This window comes from Podarcis filfolensis (genome assembly GCF_964270895.1).
Source record: "Podarcis filfolensis genome assembly, chromosome: 6".
NCBI classification, from domain to species: domain Eukaryota; kingdom Metazoa; phylum Chordata; class Lepidosauria; order Squamata; family Lacertidae; genus Podarcis; species Podarcis filfolensis.
In genome coordinates, this window is record NC_139609.1 from 85670459 (window position 1) to 85681965 (window position 11507).

The following is an 11507-nucleotide window of genomic DNA, read 5'->3' on the forward strand; positions in this document are numbered from 1 at the left end:
CTTTAACATCCTGGTTTTTCCCTTGGAGCTTCTTCTGTCAGTCAGTGCAGTTAAATTCCATCAGCTGCACGTGATGATGATATTCAGCTTCCTGTCATGTGCACAATGAAATCAGGGATAAGGCTGTAGCTCTGTTTTAGAACATGTGCCTTGCATGCAAAAGTTTGATTCCCCAGCATCTCCAGGTAGGGTTGAGAAAAGACTCTTTTCTAATAATAATAATAATAAATTTTATTTATACCCCGCCCTTCCCAGGCAAGGCCGGGCTCAGGGCGGCTAACAAGCAATAATAAAAACAAGTTGAATGAATACAACTTAAAAACAAGATTAAAATACAACATTAAAACACTGAAACATTAATATGCAGCCTCATCACAGGAGGAGAAAGGGGGGGAAGAGGGGGAGGGAATCAGATTGACTCCAAGCCAAAGGCCAGGCGGAACAGCTCTGTCTTACAGGTCCTGTGGAAAGAAATCAGATCCTGCAGGGCCCTGGTCTCATGAGGCAGAGCGTTCCACCAGGCTGGAGCCAGTGTTGAAAAAGCCCTGGCTCTGGTTGAGGCTAATCTAGCTTCCTTAGGGCCCAGGACCTCCAGGGTGTTGCTACTTGTGGACCTTAAGGTCCTCCATGGGGCATACTGGGAGAGGCGGTCCCGTAGGTACGAGGGTTCTAGAACCTTGAAGAACCATTGCCAGCCAGTACCGATGGCAGCTCTTTTACTGCCTCCTGTTGCAGATACCACCATCATCACCACCATTGGGTCAACCCACCAAGGCCCACAGGCAGAGGGTAGGAACTGCCAAAAGCCACTTTGCCCAGAACCCCCTCAAGCCTGGAGCTTGCCCACTCACAGCCCACCAGGCACCCATTAGATGTGTGTGCCATGCACTGCCTGGAATAGCTGTCAACCGTCCCTTATTTGGCGGGAAAGTCCCTTATCTCAGCGCTGTGTCCCGCTGCTGTCCCTTATTGATGATGTCCCTTAAATTTCCCGGGTTTCAAAGGAAGCAGCTCCTCTCCCTGCCTGCCTGCTGGCCAGGGAGGAGGGAGGCTCCAACGGTGTTGCTTGGCTGCGTTGCTCACCCAATAAGGAATCTAAGAATGACTGGGGGGTGTAGCTTGCAGGCCTTGTGCCGATCAAATCGGCCGCGTTGCCTGGGGACTCGCCTTTGCTCAGCGCTTCGCAGCGGAGAGGTGACGGTGGTTTTCCTTGCTGCATCCCCTTTGCTGGGTTGCTGCGCTGTGGGAACCACCGATTGAGGCTTTGTTTGGCTGCTGGCTGGGCCTTCTGCCTTTGGCTCGGAGGGGCTCAGAAGTTGAACATACCTGAGCTCTGAAAATCCCTTATTTTGGCTGCTGGTCCCTTATTTTCAAATCTGTAAGTTGACAGCTATGCTGCCTGGCCAGAAAAGGAAGTCACCTTCCTCCAACTTTCAGGACTTCTGCAGCCCAGCTGCACTTCAGAATTTGCACCAGGGGTGACAGCCCCTGCTGCCACTGCCACACACACACCCCAATGCCTCTGCACTGTTCTCTTTTATTTTCAGAAATTGCCAGGATGGGAAATGCCTATCGAAACCCGTTGGAATTTATGTAACCTTTTGCATGTCCTCAGTGCCGCATGGAACAGCCAGTCTGGTTCCGTCACGAAATCTTTCCCCTTCCTTATTGCTAGGTGGTTGGGCTCCACCTCCAAACAACAATATGAAACCATTAATAATACTTACGCTCTGTGTGCAATGTGGAATATATTCTGCTGCTGGAGCATAGAACTGACAAAACGAAAGTAATGTCTTGACACTTTATTGCTGATGGTGAGCAAAGAGGCACTGCAATGCACTTTTATTTGATGCATGGCCTGCTAGTTTTGCCTTGTACATCATACGTGGGAAAACCATATAGCTTGTACTATATGGATCACTCTGTACATTGGTGAAAGTCCTTCAAAATGTGTGATTTGCTGTCCCTTATGCATGGGACACCCTACCTGGAACCTTAAATCCAAGATGGGGGACATTATTCTGCCCTTTGGGGGTCTCTCCCTAGGCACAACCTATTTCTCCAGGCGATACCCCACATCAATCTTGCTTTATATCCTCCTTGCATGTTTTTGCCCAGCTGGAATTTGTCCTTGAACTCAATTAAGGACTCTTGTGTGTCTGGATGGAGAATAGAGGGTGTTTGATTTTCAGCCTTTCATTGTGTGCCTCCTCCATGAGAGGTCTGGAGGGTGGCAACACAAGAACGGGGCCTTTTCTGCAGTGGCTCCCCATTTGTGGAATGCTCTCTCCAAGGAGGTTCAGCTGCCACGTTATATGCTTTTAGGCACCAAGCGAAAACATTCCTCTTCAGCCAGGCCTTTGGCTTATTAACATCTTAAACCCATTTTAAATATGTTTGTGGGAAGGGGATATTGTTTAGATTTTGTGTTTATTATATATTTTTTATCTTGTGTTTTATGCTGTAAACCACCCTGAGATCTTTGAATGAACAGCAATATACAAATATAATAACAATAACAATAATAAAAAAATCACATTTGTTTTAATCCTTTCTTTTTTTTTATTGATTTTAATTCATTTTGCTACATCCAACATTAAAACAGGTGAAAAAATAAACATACATAACACATACATACAAAAAAGGCGTACATAAATAAAAGAAATAATAATAATAAAAAAAGAAAAAACATCTCCTAACATAAAACACCAACTAATTAACTTACATTAACTAAATAACTAAATAACACACAACATTAATTGACTTCCCTTCATCTCGGTTTCAGAATATATTATATGATTTTTAATTATATGCTGTTTTAATCCTTTCATTGTTCAATCACAACCTGCTTAAACGTCATACAGATTAGACAATTGTTGGGAAGAAAACAGTCCTCCATTTTGTTTTTAAGTGAAGAACCACACCTTCTTGTAACATGTGCTGGAAGAGATATTAAGCCAATACATCTCTTGCCATCAAGGCTTAAAGCATCAGGATATTATTTCCAATCCCAACCCCCAACCCCCCGTGTTTTTTGTACAAAAATTTATTGAACTTCTAGCTGCTCACTTTGCTTTCGTTCATAGCTCGTTCCTCCTAATCAGTATTCCTGTTAGGTGTTGTATAATAATTTCTGATGATGATTTTTCAACAGTGCTTCTCAAAAGGGAAACATCATTTTTGGAAAATGAGAACTTTGTTCTAATTGGCTTGCAGTTGTGCACTTCCGATTTTGTTACGTATTATGATTACTGATGCACTTTCCTTGACATTGTGGCAGAATAAAGGAGCCCTGTCCCTTTGAACTAAAAAGAAAGACTTTAAGCCCCAATCCAGTCTTTGCACTGGCACAAAATGCCCTCTTTGGGTGTTTACCAGCTACCCAGACAATGCGAGCCACACAAAGCTGGGTGAGGACAATGCTGCCAAGCTCCAAGACTAAGTTTGCCAGGTGTCAGAGACTGGATGGATTAGAGGCACCAGCCGGGGAACCCCCAAGGGGAACCCCAGAGGAAGAAGGCTCAGAGCCAGGGGACTGGTGGTGGGACACCAAGGAGAGGTCAGAGGGAGAAGAGAGGGAGAAGTTGTTGGATGCTGAAGGGGCAACAGGATTTAGTGAGCAGGGAGAGCCTGTGACAGGGAGCAGTTCCAACTCAGAGGCTGAAGCAGAGGAGGGTGGGGGGAAGGAGGCTGCAGAAGAATATAGGGGGCCTGGCTCTCCTATTGCAACAAGCTCCCCTCCCCACTTATCTCCAAGGATGTGCAGAGTGGTGCATAGAACAAAGATTAAAGATGCCCAGACACAGTTTGAGACTGCTTGGGAAACATCTGGAAGAGGATGAGCCTTGGAGGTAGAAGGCAGGGACCGTCAGTCCTGGCAACTGTTCCATAGGGCAAGACCCACTGAAAGTGTTGCTGAGTGTATGTTCGCTGCCATGAATAAAAAATCAACTTCACGGACAACTGGCTGTGCTTCATAATTCATTTCCAACTTTCTTTGGGATCTGCAAATCTTTCTAATGGCATGCTTTAAAGTTCATATAAACAGCAAGATCGGAGGATGCAAACAACAGCACCTCGCAAGCTCAGAAGTCGATTTGACAGCCTTACGCTTCAGACGTGTCTGTCGATCCTGCGGGTCAACAGAACACTCTCAAAAGCACCTTGCATGGAACTTGTGGGTTATTACGCACTTCTCCCCCTTATGAAATGCAAAGGAATATTTTATACTTGAGTATCTAGAACAAATTTCTCTAAATATTTAACCACATGTCAAAATATTACATTTACAAGTTCAAATAATAAAACATTCATCAGAGGTTTGAAAAATTTAGTGGCTGGATTATACAAATTTGAGCAGAACTCGGAAACACCTAAATGTTAAAGGAAAAGTATTTTGCATGGAGCTACTGCCTACATCTGGCCAGCCACCTTTGTGCATTTCTTTAGTATATATGATTTTAAAATAAGGTATGTATTTCTAAACAAGCATGAAAGAAAGATAGAAATAACCTTTCCCCCTTTCTCTCTTTAAATAGATTCCTCTGATTTTTTAAAAAAAATGCATTCTGTTGCTTCTATATTAACTCTGTTAAATTGGACAGTAAACTTTGGTTTGTAACTCCTTTTTTTTTACAAGGGTAGTAGCTGAATTCCCACTGCATAATCAAGCCCCCCCCCCAAAAAAAAATGGCAAACTGGTTCAGCTAAAGAAAGGGGTGCTTCCAGGCAGTCACTATCTTCAGGTGGGACTCACACTCTGGCAGATCCAAGTCTCACCATTATAGTGGACTGGGAGGCCTTACAGAATAATCCTGCTTCTCCCATCTGAGCTTTTGCAAGAAGGAAAGTGATGGGGAAATTCACTTGCTTTGACACAACATCGTCTAGACTCCCCTCAAACAAATCAGGAAGAATGCTCAACAAACAAGTCATCTGGAAGCACCTTAGAAGCTGCTATGGAATAGTGGCTGAGAGACTGAGCTGGAGGCAGGACAGGCTCCCCTATTGGGCAGGGTAAGGAGACCACCTCAGGCAGCATTTGTGAGGGAGCAGTAGAAGCAACCTCAGGGCCAGCCCGGGAATTAGACAGATTGAGATCACTGTCTCAGGTGGTGGGTATGGGGGACAATGAATTGCCACCCTGCTCCACCCCACGCACCCCATTATTGGCCAGCCAGTGGGGCAAAGCTCTCTACCATAGCTTCTGCCTCCCTGTGAGAAAGGGTCAAGGGGGACTTTCTTCAGCGCCAGGTATTCTTGATGAGATGTTCAGGACTTGGTAGCAACAACTTCCTACTGTGAGCAAACTGAAGCTTCCATCAATGCATCACCAATTAAAGGCTTCCTAAAGAAGCCAATCTGAAATCTTTCCAGCCTTCATAAGATCAACTAGAATTTTAAATCTACATTAGGGACATCTCTTTTTGGTTGTGATATACTTCTCGCCCACGTACAGGGATGAAAGAAGGCATTGATTTCCACTCGATTTTCTGTTCATCCCATGCAGAGTTGTTTCCCTTCTGCTGCAGTTTGGCTTCTGACAAAAAGCTACGGCATTCATCTTCCTGTCAGAATTGAATGTAATCTGTTTTTAATTAACTTATTTATACTTATTCATAGGTATACTAACATACATGCCCATTACAAAGTATATTTTTATAAGATAATAAGATAAGACGGCTGCTTAGTCTTAAAAAGTCGGAAAGAAGAAAAGACCTGTAAAAAGAGAAAGGGGGTTAAAGGTCATTCATTGCGATGCAAAATTGGGGGCAGGGGAGCCTTCAATTACATATCTTTTGCAGACTAAAAACAGTAGCCAATTGTTTTTGCGTGGATAGGCGGAGTCCCCCAAACTCTGGGCAGCCCCCGTGTGGAATAACGACTCAAGGGAATGTGCTATAGGATTAAAATTAGCCCCAACTTTATTATGTTTCAGATGTGGGTAGACCTTGGCTCAGACACTTGACGTTTATCCCTCCCAGTCCTCCTCCAGGGATCTAGGGAACATCAGGGTTATCCAGTGGGGGGGGGGGATGTGCTGGCTCTGGAGAACATATGTTCAAGCAGAGAGAGCCTGCCCCCGTTATGCCGCTGTCACAGGGGTGAGCAATGACAACCTCTAGGTGTATGGCCAAAGCCTCCCCTCAAAACAACCCCTTTAACAGGGAACCCTGGTATCGCCGTTGCAAAGAGGAAGGGGGCGTGGGTCACCACTACACGCCCACCCCCATTTAGAGAAGGTAGACTAAAAGCTTCCGCCCAAGGCCTGATACTGCCAAAGCTGTGAAATTTTGCCACGGGAAACGCAAACCTGCCAATGCAGGAGAATTCCTTTCTGGCCCTTCAACAGCGACCTTGACGTAGCAGCGCCCGCGTACCAGTGGAGAAAAGGTTAACCTGCAAAAGAAGTCTTAACTGAGGGTGGGTAGGGTGGGAGAAGCTCTGGAGCCAACTGACGATTCCCAGGTAAGATCCTCTCCCTATTGTGTGGGCAGGTGGTCCCTCCCCCTACCTGGCCTGATCACCTTGGCAACACCTCCCCAGGTGGGATTGGGCAACTGGCTGAGGTAGGCGGAGACCTCCAGGTATCCCACCTTGAGAAGGCAAAGCCAAGCCTGTGCTAATGGTGCTGCATAGGGTCCAGGGGGCTGCGCATGACCATGCAAAGGGCGCCCCCCATTTAATGTGGGGAGCGGTCATTGCTGGATAGAGCTCCATTCTGGACATGGGATGAGTAAGGGAGCATTGGCAATTTCCTATCTCATTTCAGTTTCTGCTGGAATTTTCTGACATCCCTATTCAGGTATGGCTACTTCTCTATGGATAATGACAATGGTTTCATCATGGTACAGTTGTTTAGAACTTGATATTTGAAGTTTTAATGGAGAGACCCCTAAAAGCCCAATGATGCCCTTCACTGCTTGCAACTATAGATGTGGTGAATAGCCAAGCATGAAACTATTAAAATATAGTTTGTTGTTAAGCTTACGAAGGTTCAGATTTGTACAAAAACACTTGGCTTCATTTTTACAGGAAATATTTAGATAGCATACTGGAGTCAAACTGAAATTTCAACAATATATTTTCTAACATCTCCCAAGGAAAAAAGATTACCGTTCCCTTTCCTCTAAAAGGATTTAGATGGAATAACATCTGTGTTGAGATTATTGTGAATATGTTAAACTGACAGCAAGCCTCTGAGGGGCACTGCTCATTAATGTTCCACGCATAAAATTAAAACTAGAAATATTTTTTTTCCAATCCATTTTGAATCATTTAAGCAATTCTCATGCAAAGAAACTATTGTGCTGCAATAATATATTTGGAAAGTAAAGTATGAAAGCCATTAAAATGTCTTAGACCTCCTGCTTTTCATCAAAAGAAGAGGGAAAAAGCATCTCTCTGCTGATTTGAAATGCATGCTGTATGAGACACGAAAAACTACTTTAGAATGGCATTAAGAGTTTGACTCCAACTCGTTGGAGCCATGAAATCGGAAGTTAAGTTTTCCAAAAGCATATTTAATTCATGCTGTTTGTTGAGGTGCTGAAGCATATGGTGGAATGAAGGAACTCTCCCAAATGCGAAGCAAAGGCATCTAACTGGAAGATGCTGGGACTGTGCATGTTTCTTTTCAAAATTTGGTAAGAGAATCCTTTCTTTGAATTTCTTGCATCGGTAGCCTCTTTCAAAAAAAGTCTCCGTTGCAACAATGATGGAAATTATAATCAAAACACCGCCGGCCCATTAGCAAAGTGGCAATGTAAACTCTTATGGCCTAATCCCATCAGCATTATGTGAATCCCAACCATCACAGAGGAATGTTGTGAATGACAGGATTTGCTGTTGTATGTCCTCACTGGTTAAACATTCTCTGGGGAATGCTGGCAGTCTTGCACAGGTGCAGTATGTCTTGAGGTTTGGGGCATTCCCCAAATTTCCATCGACTAGTTGGGATTCACCAAATTTCTGACACTCAAGAGTTATGGCAATTTTGGTTCCATTGGGTCCTGTTGACAACAAGTAATGTTGTACAGTGGCAAAGAGGCTATGCTGTAAACCACAACATCAGTTCTCTATCATGAACTCATTACACAAGCCACTTTCTCCTCTACAATGTGGGGATTGTGTTACTACCGACCTATTGTACAAGTTGTGTTCCTCGGTTAATCTATGGCATGTGTTCAGAACACTCTAAAAGAGCTCTGCGGATGCCTAGTATTATTGTGAAACTATGATGGTCATGAATATTCCAGTGTAAAAACCTGCAATAGAGCAGATGACATTATTTGCAGCTGTAGCAAACTGTTACCAGCCATGCTGATGGACTCCTCCTGTTCCTTTGAGATCATCACTCTAGAACAGGCATGGCCAAACTTGGTCCTCCAGCTGTTTGGGGACTACAGCTCCCATCATCCCTAGCTAACAGGACCAGTGGTCAGGGATGATGGGAATTATAGTCCCAAAACAGCTGGAGGGCCAAGTTTGTTCACCACTGCTCTAGAAGATAGACTGTCGGGCTGCTACTCAATCTAGTGGTGCAGATTACAACCGGGGAAGGTTTGTTTCATGGAGTTTTCATCCAAGGAGTTGCTCTTGTGAAATGGGCTTGGTGTTGATGACCTCTTTGTCCAAAATGTCTTCTCCTACCCAACTGTTGAAGGTTCAGCTTCCCTCCTTTGCATCTGGCCACCATATTAGAATAAGAGGTTTACCAAAGCTTATCTCTGTTCTTCCAAACGTAGATTAAGATCATAGGCATTGAAAAAGAGATTGTAGGACATAACTTGATCATATGTGTTTGTCTTCTGAATAAGTTCATAGCAAAAAAGGTAAACACAACAGTCAGTACATCGTCTGGTACAGGATAATTTTTAAATGGCAACTGTGCACACAACAGCAGTTGTGAACAGAACTGCTGCTCTGCAGCGTAGATACGGTGATATATTGATAGAATGTATTGAGAGTCTCCTTTCCATGGGATCAGATGATGAATGCATCGTTAATATACCCAAGGCACGTTTATGGAGAAATGTATACAGAATCATTATTTTATTTATTAAATTTACACCCCACCCTTTCTCTCAAAGGAGCTCAGAGGAAATAACCAAAGCACTAGATCTGCAAAAGCAAGAAGAAGAAGAAGAAGAAGAAGAAGAAGAAGAAGAAGAAGAAGAAGAAGAAGAGTTTGGATTTGATATCCCGCTTTATCACTACCCGAAGGAGTCTCAAAACGGCTAACATTCTCTTTTCCCTTCCTCCCCCACAACAAACACTCTGTGAGGTGAGTGAGGCTGAGACACTTCAGAGAAGTGTGAGTAGCCCAAGGTCACCCAGCAGCTGCATGTGGAGGAGTAGGGAATCGAACCCGGTTCACCAGATTATGAATCCACTGCTCTTAACCACTACACCACACTGGCTCTCTCATAAGCAAAAGCATATGAATACATATGTTTGGGACCAAACATAAATAATGTCACCATTGTAAGGGAAAGGACGGAGCAAGGGGATATTTGGACAAGGCAGGAAAAGATGCTGGAAGAGCTGCAAACAAATGAATTCCAAATCCAAGTAGGAGTGACATGGGATCAGGGGATGCTGTGTGTGACCCAAGAACGTTTCCTGGTTAAGGTATTTGAGTTTTACATACCTACTATATCAATTATAGCATGCAGATGGAGTTACATATTTATAATGCCTGTTTCCCCAACTCAGTGCAAAGATTTATTCCCTATCAAAGGGAATTAAAAACACTTAAGGAGCTGCCACTGTAACTCTGATTTTGGTTGCCTTCATTAAATGATCATTTCCCTCCCATACGATGTGGCAGGGTGTATTAAGGAGACATAAAGAGTGTGTGAGCAGCAGGAGTTAATTAAACAGGACAGTGGATAACCTTTGGTAAATATTATTGTGACCTCAAATGAATGTATAAAAAACTCCATTTATAATCTGGTGGTTTTAGGATACAGTATTCTCTTGGATTTCTGAGTGGTCAGAAGTATTGTGAAACTGTGAAATAACAATTCTATCACTTATTCAGCTGTGGGAAACAGTCGTATTATTTTGCTATAAATAAATTCTACTGTGTATTGGAAGTAATAGTCAAAGGTATACTGCAGTGTTTAACCTTAAACCACACAGGCACTTCCAGAAATCTTCTTTCTGTTACCCAGAAAGTATATCGCCTCTGACAGTGAAGGTAAAATACAGATAAGAAGCAGAGGATTTATGATGGCTCAAGTGTGGATAAAAATACCTACGGTTTTTCTTAAATGGGGAAAAAAAACACCTTAGACACTGCAATATGTGTTTACAACAAACCTTGAGCAAAAATCAAACATTTTAAAGCTTGCACTTATTATGGCTTCACAGATATGGGCGGGCGGTTTTAAGAAATAAGGAGAGCCCTGCTGGATCAGGAATCTAGTCCAACATCCTGTTTTAACAGTGGCCAACCAGATGCCTTGTGGGGGGCAAGGCAAGAGAGCATGTCTCTCATAGAATCATAGAGTTGGAAGGGACCACGAGGGTCATCTAGTCCAACCCCATGTAGTGCAGGAATATTTTGCCCTGTGGGGGTTCCAGCCCACAACCCTGAGATTAAGAGTCTCATGCTCTGCCGACTGAGCCATCTCAGCTGAAGAAGGGACCGTTTAAGTGAAAGAGACAGTTGGCTTCATTTGTTGTTGAAATGTTTTATGAAGCCACTGCAAGAAGAAGGGGGGGAAATGTACTGGAAAGTTGACAGAAGTCCAAAAATATTAATATACTAGAACACAGTGAACTTTTTGCATGCTGTAAATATTTTCTCAAGCTCTCAAATATAGCCAGGAAGTGTGTTCAGTTTTTCTCTCCTACATCATCTAGAAGAAGTGAATTAACACACAGCCCATCCTTCTCCACAAACCATCTTGTAAGATACTGTTATGTGTTATATTTGAATATTGCTCTTCGCTTAGGAGTTTAAGCGGCAAAACTTCCAGGTGATTTGAGAAATAGTTATTTGGACATATGGCTGTCTACTGAGGTTCACCACTAAGGAAGGATCTGAACCTGCAATTTCCTGTGACCAAGCAACCAGTACAGTGTTACCTCGGGTTAAGTACTTAATTCGTTCTGGAGGTCCGTACTTAACCTGAAACTGTTCTTAACCAGAAGCACCACTTTAGCTAATGGGGCCTCCTGCTGCTGCCGCGCTGCCGGAGTACGATTTCTGTTCTCATCCTGAAGCAAAGTTCTTAACCTGAAGCACTATTTCTGGGTTAGTGGAGTCTGTAACCTGAAGTGTATGTAACCGAAGCGTATGTAACCCGAGGTACCACTGTACTGTACACCATATACTTTCAGATATCAATGTTCACTGGAAGATTTTGAAACCTGAAGGATGTTAAAAGTCTCAAAGCACAGGGGTGTTTTCACACACAGCACTAAAGCAGTTTTTTCCTGCATTCCGTACTGCGACTGCGAATTAGCTTAAGGGGGCAATCGATTGCGGAAATGTC